This window comes from Saccoglossus kowalevskii, chromosome 16, assembly GCF_978046115.1.
Source record: "Saccoglossus kowalevskii chromosome 16, keSacKowa6.1, whole genome shotgun sequence".
Classification (NCBI taxonomy): domain Eukaryota; kingdom Metazoa; phylum Hemichordata; class Enteropneusta; family Harrimaniidae; genus Saccoglossus; species Saccoglossus kowalevskii.
Window position 1 is genome coordinate 16,669,467 of NC_140656.1, and position 8,866 is coordinate 16,678,332.

Here is an 8,866-nt window from a genome sequence, read left to right on the forward strand (position 1 = left end):
ATTTAAATCTACAAATACAACACTATCAGATATTGACAATAATGAGCTAAAATCGTCACAAATGTCACGGATATACGATAAAATAAAAATGTATTTATAAAGCATTGGATTAACTCAATTAATGATGATAACAGACAAAACACTAATACAAAAAACAAACTGAGGACTAAAAATTAAACAAACTTCATTTTGGAAAACTACTTAATTAAGCTAAAAAATAAAGAACTGAAAAGTACCCTAACTAAATTCAGACTGAGCAATCACAGTTTAGAAATTGAAAAAGAAAGACAAAACAGAATCAAAAGTAGCGACAGAATCTGCAAATTGTGTAATAAAAATGATATTGAAGATGAACATCACTTCCTCATAATATGCCCAGTATATAGTAAAGAGAGGGTCGTTTTATACAATGAAGCTGAAAAGATTATTCCTGACTTTACTAATCTCACACCTGAAAATAAATTCATAAAAATAATGTCAAATAATAACTTAGCAATTCCTCTGGCACAATATCTGAAATACAGCTTTGCTATTAGACAGCAGCACCTACCCCTAGTACTTAGTCATTGACTTTTTCTTTTATTTTTTTTACACCTATTCATTGGGTTTTTGTTTTTATATTCAGTTTATAGTTTTTTTTTGGTGTTTTATTTTACTTTATTATATATTTCCGTTACTAACTTCAATTTAGTCTGTTTTTGGTTGTCTTTAAACTATTAGCCATTGTAATTTGATTAATTTTTTTTTCTGTAATTTTTGTTGTTGTTGTAACCTTTAACCTCCTTCAGTAGGTTGTTATGAGTTAATAAATTGTACTGTATTGCATCTTTAGAAATACGCAATTTTCTATCAGTACCGGTATATAGCAATAACTCCAAATGTATTAGAACAGTGTACAGAACAGTGTTGGGTGCTTCCGCAGTAAGCTATTTTGGGGGTTATGTATTGCATGGAGCTTCATGTGTAGCCAGCTGACAATGAATGTTTGTTAGTTCATGGTATTATCAGCACTTTTAATATGAAAAACATTTAAATATCATCTGAAACAATTTCTTTTCATTGTAATGTTTCAGTGTCACTTTATTTAACCCATCGAGGAAAGGGAATTATTTCCTGGACTCGAGACTCAAGTTAACAAATGAAAATAGCTTATAAGATGATTATCAAAAAAATATTTTCATTATAAACTGAAATAATCTGGCAAAATGTCTGTCCTGACGTTGCACCCACATCTATACAATGTTGATAATTCCAGGTTAGCCAGCATTAATTTATATTATATCCAGTATACAGTGCAGTAATGTTGGTTTCCATACAGCTTGTTCTAAAGAATATAAAGGAAAAAATATGGCATTCTTTATCAGCATCCTCAGTTATATTATATAGGTTCTCTAATAAAACACAATTTGTTTTATAATAATTGTAAATGGTTGCAGTGTTATTCCATACTAAATAAACTTGGTTCTGAATGTCCATATGATTTGTGTGACATTTTAGACGCAAAACTGACAATTGAGATTTGTGTCCACAAAATATAAATAACTGTACATCCACAATTATGAGCAACTAATTTAAAGGGCCAGTGAAAATTTGCACCACAAATTTCATCAAGTATCTTAAGTAGGTAAAGATAATTTTCCAAAAAAATTGAAAACTGTAAATGTGCTGCCTTCTAGATGACTAATATGGCAAGTGTCAGTTCTGCAGTAGCAATAATTAGCTATTTAAATTTGAACTGACATCAATGAAAATCAGTTGTCACTAATACCCTCATAATTGTATTAAAGTTGCCTACAGTGCATGTAAGTAATATACTGGAATGTGGTGGATACTTATGTCATCGTCATCTCAACATTTTATTACAAACTATGGAATTATAAACTTGTTAAATAGGTTAATCAGGTCTAGTGTGCAATGTCTTCATTATAACACTGTGTGACTATCTCTATATGCACTAGTGCTCCTGACAGGACTCTGTACGAACCTGTGAAAATAGGGCATCAAGGGACACCAAATACTTTCTGCATTTTCCTATACTAATGTAACATACAAACTAGAAAAGCATGCACTCAGAATGTCAAACACACATGATATATACAAGGATGATTTATCTGTGGTTCCACAGAATTTCTGTTTTCTTAGCCATGTTTTTTAAGATTTATATATAGTTTAAGCTCAACAAAACAAAATAATGTTTCAGATCACCATGCACATCACTCAAAGATTACATGTCAAATGTTTTTTTTTGTAGTTGGCCATGGTAGTAAAGAAATGCATCAATTTTGAAAAAATAATTTGGCCAGAAACATTGTTTTTGGGCAAAGAGTGTACAATGTCACCTTTGACTTATTGTGGTACAATTAAACTGCTATAAATAGATAAAACCCAAGTTTTACTGTATTGCCTGCCCAAAAATACTATTAACAAGTTATACAGTCCTCATTGGTTATGAAGTTTAATTCATTGCATAAAAAACAAAATCCATCCAAGATGGGGCCTTCTGCAGTCATCTTAATAATATTTATTAGATGCATAAAATCCTCAGGGAAGAATAAAAAGGGTCTTACAAAAAGAAATTTAAAAACTATAATTTAAAAAAAAACAAAAAAGAAAACACACTATTCTAAAAATAAAAAAACAAATAAAAAACAAATATGAATAAAAAATATGCATCCCGAGTTGTGTGCATGTTTAAATTTTCAGGTTAACTATCCAAGTACTTTCAAGATATGAAACCAGAATTATATTTGTTAAATCAAAAGGACGCACATCAAGGTTCAATATTAGTTCAGAAAGGCCAATTTAAATAAGTTTAATGCATTTTTAGTACTAAATCTTGAATCAAGTAGTAGCACATGTTGTATGGTGTTTGTATAAAGTTTGAACTTGACCATTCCAGTGTTTTCATTATAGAGACCTGGAACTGCATTTGGTAAAACAAAATGGCCACCAGTAAGCCATTTTTAATTATATCTGCATGTCTCGTGCATCAAGGTCCCATTCGTTTTCATTGTACCAAGTTTGAATGTAATCAGTCTATGCATTACCAAGATCTGTTTCTGAAATGGCCAAAACAGGGAATTTTGATGTATTTTTAGCACTAAAATTGCCACTGTTTGTCCATGTTAAATAAGTCTGTATCACAAATGGATGTTCATATATGTAAGTCATATGTACAAGCCTATATAACAATTTTGTAAAAGTCTGGAAAACAACCAAATTTGAGGTAAAATCAGTGAATAAATTCATTTGCACAGAAATTAAGGGTGACCAATACATTTTCAAGACTGTATTCAGAAATGGCTAAATAAAATGTTTCATTACTATACACCCTTTTTCAGTTTACATGGTTGTCTATGGGGAAAACTGCAAACATTTAATGTGATGGTCAATTTTGTAAAAAAAAAAATACCAGTTTTCTTTATACTCCAAAAAAATTAGAGAAAAGAAATAGAGAACAACAATTTTAATGCACCAATAGAGAAAAACTGTATTGATTGTATATTTTAATATCAGTAACATTTTCCATCAACTGTAAATTCTGCAGTACTGGTAGTAGCATTGGAAATGATGGGAAATGTTCTTAAGAAATATGTTGCTAACATAAACACTGTATTTGCTGTTTAATCTGTTTATGAAAATGATTGGTCAAACTACTACTTGTCCTAATCAATATGGAACTCATGACATACACAATACGTGTAAAATACACATTTGTTTACAAGGAATGCGCAGCAACGCTTTAATGACCATGAATACATTAAATACAATTATTTAATTGTAAATATGGCACTGCCAAACTGTGGTTATATTTATTTCCACTTTTAAGAAACTTTGTGCATGCAAATTTATGGGATCTTCGTTGATTTTATTATCAGGAACAACATAATATAATTTTTAAGATCAAAAGGTAAAATAATAAAGAAACATAATTCAACGAGCATGCAACACAAGCTATTATATAGTATTCCCTATTTTGAGTGACGTATCACTAGGAGTCCACAAACTTCAGATCTTCTGTGCAAATCAAAGACTCAGATTCCTATATTTCACATGGATGTTACCCTAATATTCAGAACTTGTAATGGTTGTCGTTTAAAGATTGCATATGTGATTTGATAGCATACCATGTACACAGTGATGATTTGTGCTGTGAAATAAATCATTAATCTACTGAAAACCAAGCGACCTGACGGTCGAAATAGGTCCGCTGTCTTCATTATCATGGAACAAGAATCAGTGAAGTGGCATTGTGGTTGTAATATTCATAGTCAGTCATTTAGAGAACATTGCACTTGAGTTACAGTTGCTTGCAGTTGCAATTATGAACTTTTATAGTGTTCATAAGGATAGTGCATTTCATTGGACAAACATCATTGAGGCTAAACTTAAGAAATCATGGATGTGCAAAAACCTGAGAAATGGTTGAGAAAAAAAAAATATGTTTTTGTTTGAAAATTGTGGTCATGTTTTTGAAATGTTATCTTTCCTGATACGTTGTACATATATGTAATGTTCAATAAATCTGTGCAGTAATAATCTTATGATCAGGTATGAAAGAGTCAAGATCAATTGTTGTGCCATATATGTGGTGGCTTCTGAAATAAGCTGAGAAGATCTAAAAGTTGTTTCTAATGACTGTATCAATGTTCTATTTATAATGACCGTCCAAATTATTATGTGTGCAATTTAAGGGACCTGATATAAGCAGAATAATCATCGCATTTTTCATCAAAAATACCAGTTACTTAACTCACTTGTGCTATTACATATTCAAAGTATACTTTAAAGCTCTATTATGTGTTATATTTAGTTGAAAGCTCTCTGTAAATAGGGCTTACGGTTTTGAACCAGTTGTCAAAAATAACATTTTTTACCAAAAATGAGAAAAATGTTCACTAAAAATCCAAATTTGCTTATTTTGACACCAGTTTAACAAATCTGACCATCCAACGTATCATTGCTGGAAATATGAAAGCATTTGGACTTATGGTTTCGAACTAGTTGTCGAAAATAACATTTTTTACCAAAAATGACAAAAATATTCACTTAAAATCTAAATTTCCATATTTTTACACGAATTTAACAAATCTGACAGATATATATATATAACAATTTTTTTTTAGATGGTGCCGAGCATTTTTTAGTGGAACTCTGTTAAATCCAATAGCAATGTAAATCAGCATATATTTTTACTTAACTATAAAATATACAAATTAGCAATTATCTCTCATAAACTTTACGCTTTGACCTTTTGTTTTGAAATTTTCACAAATGATTGACAATGTGTTTATCTTCAAAACGCCGTAGGGGCATTGTTTTTGGTTGAACAGTGTTACAACAATCGTACAGACAACTAGCCTGGGTGTTAATTTATGCATAAACTTGAATTAGTGAAATTTGAGCTGCTGCCCAGGTAGACAGTTTTCAAGACGAAACTTTCTTCATAGTAAACAGATGTACCCGTAAACCAATTTTGACAGGAAACAGAGACATGGTTTAGAAGCGAATTTGTTTTAAATCACTTTTGACCAAAAAAAAAAAACATTTTTGTGCATATTTCAAACTACAATGTCCATAAAAAAAAATACTTACAAAATTTTAAAATTCATACAATAAGCTTTCTAAAAATATATAGTTATGTGGACAAGGGAGGTCATCTTGGTTGCCTAATTAACTAATTCAAATACCTGTCTGGTAAACTGCATCTCTACCTTAAATATCAATTGGCCCAAACCTAATAATCCCCTTATATAGCTACAATGGTATGTTAATGATTTGTAAACACAATCACTTTTCTATTTCAAAACAATATTCCTTCCATGAGAAATCTCAACCCAGGCATTTGGGATGTGGGATTCAATTAGTCTCAAAAATTGAATAATGCTGCCTAGCACAAAGGGATGGCTGGACAAATGTGAACAATAAGATACAGTATTGTATTTATATATGCAATATTATGCAATATTCAAATGCTGCACCTTTCACAATATGAATGATTAAAATATTTAAATAAATGAATTTTCAGGACAGCTGATTCCAAAACTATGGTGCACACAATATATTAAGACATGCCTGAAAAATGATATTCTTCACTTCATGATTTTAAATGGTAGAATTTGAACAAGGTGGAACTACATTTACAATTATCAGACATTAATCTTTCTTGAACTTCTATAAAACTAACAATTGCTATGCAATCTTCAATTTCAATTACCGGGGGTAGTTCACATTATTTTGTATCTTTCTCCAAGCAACCCATAGAGGGCACTGTGTATTTAAAAAACATTCACTGGTTTGAATTCCAGTGGATACTAAATAGAAATATTCATTAGGTTAAAAATTCACTTGTTTGAGAAAGGTAACTATACATTCTACTGTTAAATCATGGACCATTTTATTTGGTTCATACTGTCTATCAGCCATCCAAATCAGCTACTGGTAATAATTTAATCTGATTTATGTACATGCAGCGGTAAATTTGATAAAAATCATTAGCCACATTTTATTTATTATAAGTAATAGAGATGACATCTATTAGTAAAATAATTTGATTTTCAATAAACACAAATTAGAAACATACATTGATCATTATTGAGAAAAAAATTGTAGCACCTGATGGTTACCAAAAGAAAGTTGTTGTAAAATACATTGCAGTAATTAGCCTGTAGTAAGCACACCAATCACTGTCTTCCTTTTATTTTAAGGAACTATTCAACATCATGAAAGATGTTTATTCCAATCACAGTTTTGAAATATAGGTTCTGTCTTGTGTATAGGAATGGGATTGAATGTTTTGATCACTGAAGCAATATAAGACCAAACATGCTAAAACAGAAACATGTTATGTTCTAAGATATCAAATTTATACTGCTCCTTATACCGGGATATAAACCACTACTATACCAAGATAATAATGTTTAAAAATTACAAAGGTATGAAGTATTGTTTTAACGACAACAATAATACACAGTCACCTGAGTTAGCCAGTGAAATTTGTTTACGTCTAATGTGGAAAGAATATTACCCAGTTCTTTAATGCTGTGTTCCCCAATCTTAGAAAAAAAATTTACCCAAAAACACTCAGGTCTAGAAAAAAGTAATATCAGGATAACCTTACATTTATTGAAACATGTCAAATTCCTGGAGAGGAATTAAACTGGTTTTATACAATTGTACCAGTTAAATGCTACAAGCTAACATACTAGATGTTAAATAGTACATTGGAACAGTACATGCTTCAATGCCCCCAGACACTACCTCAAACAAGGATTAGCTGAATTAAAAAATAAATTAATTTGTCAAATAATTTATTTATTCAACACTAAAACGAACTACAGTGAGTTGTTCTATGGTCATATAACAATAACAATAGATAAGATAAAATAAAATAAACTACACTAAGATACAGTAATGTTAATCAACTACACAGAATGCTAAATAAAGCTAAATAATATTACAAACACGCAAAAGATCATAATAAACTTATACGGTACAATACAATACACTAGCTAATATTATTAAGAGGTAACAAAATCACATTAAAATCACATTAGAGTCATAATTATGGTGGAAAGAATATTTTTAATTTTGGTGGAGCTGCTCACATCTCATTTGCATACATTTTTGTATGTATTGTGCAGTTCTTATTCCTGAACAATATTTCATGATTGCATTGAATTTTTCTAATTCATTTAACTTCCTAAAATTTTGTATAATTTCCTTACAGTACTTGAATAATTCAATTCTGTGTGTATTGTACAGACTGCAGTCCATAAGGAAATGTATCTCATCTTCAATCTGCTTTTTAGCACAGTGTTTACAGACCCTTTCATTCCTTGGAGTTCTGCAATGCCTGCCAGTTTCAATATGAAGTTTGTGATCAGAGATTCTGAACTGGCATAGGGAGTGTCTCAGTTTAATATTACTCATTGTTATTAAACATTTTTCCATTTTAAACTGTGTTTTGAATGTTCTATAATTTGCCAATTTGTTTGTTCCACTATTTGCTCTGTTGTCATCAAATAGAGCTTCTTTCCATTTTATTTTATAATTTTCTTTCAGTAAAGCAGAGATAGTCTTGGTTTGGTGTGGTTTCTTTTTTTTTATTTGTTGTTTTATTGCCTTATCAAGATTGTTGTCACTGATTATTTTGTCGACATTTCTTGTCCACCTAGTTTTTACTGTATTGACCTCATCAAAGGTGCTTTTTATTAACTTGGGCGTCTATGGAAGTTTTGATCTGAGCCAGAATTTAATTATTTGTGTGATAATTTTTATGGCAAGAGGGTATCTTCCCAATTCCCCTAAGATTGCAAGCTTAGTAGCATTCTTTTTAACCCTCAGGAGTAATCAGAAGAAAGAATAGTTAACAGTTTCAATAATATCGCTATTTTTAGTGACTTCCTCTCCCCATACTTCACACCCATAGCTAATGATGGGTGCTATCAATTTATCAAATAGGTTTAGAGCTATGCTTATTTTGAGGTTTGAGGCAGAATTGAGTGTTTGTTTTAGTACGAACTTGTACTAGTGTATGTTTGTTTCAGTAATAAGCCTTCTTCCCTATACCCCCTCTAGATAACTATAGGCGTCCTTAGAAGGGACATACGCAATTAAATTGGGCTAGGAGTGGTATGGGGTGGTGGTTTTGGTAAAAGGAGCCCCCCCCCCCCCCCCGTGTTGGAGCACAGGAACTATGATCAAATTTGAAATTTTAAACAGCAACCAATATTCTTCAAGCTGGTATTTTTTTTTTAGATTTTATTTTTTCATTCCGTTTGACTGTTTTTTTCGAGTTTAAAAAATATGAGCTGGCTGGAGCCTTCATCCCTTATTTCTTAAACTAGATACCAGCCGATAACCC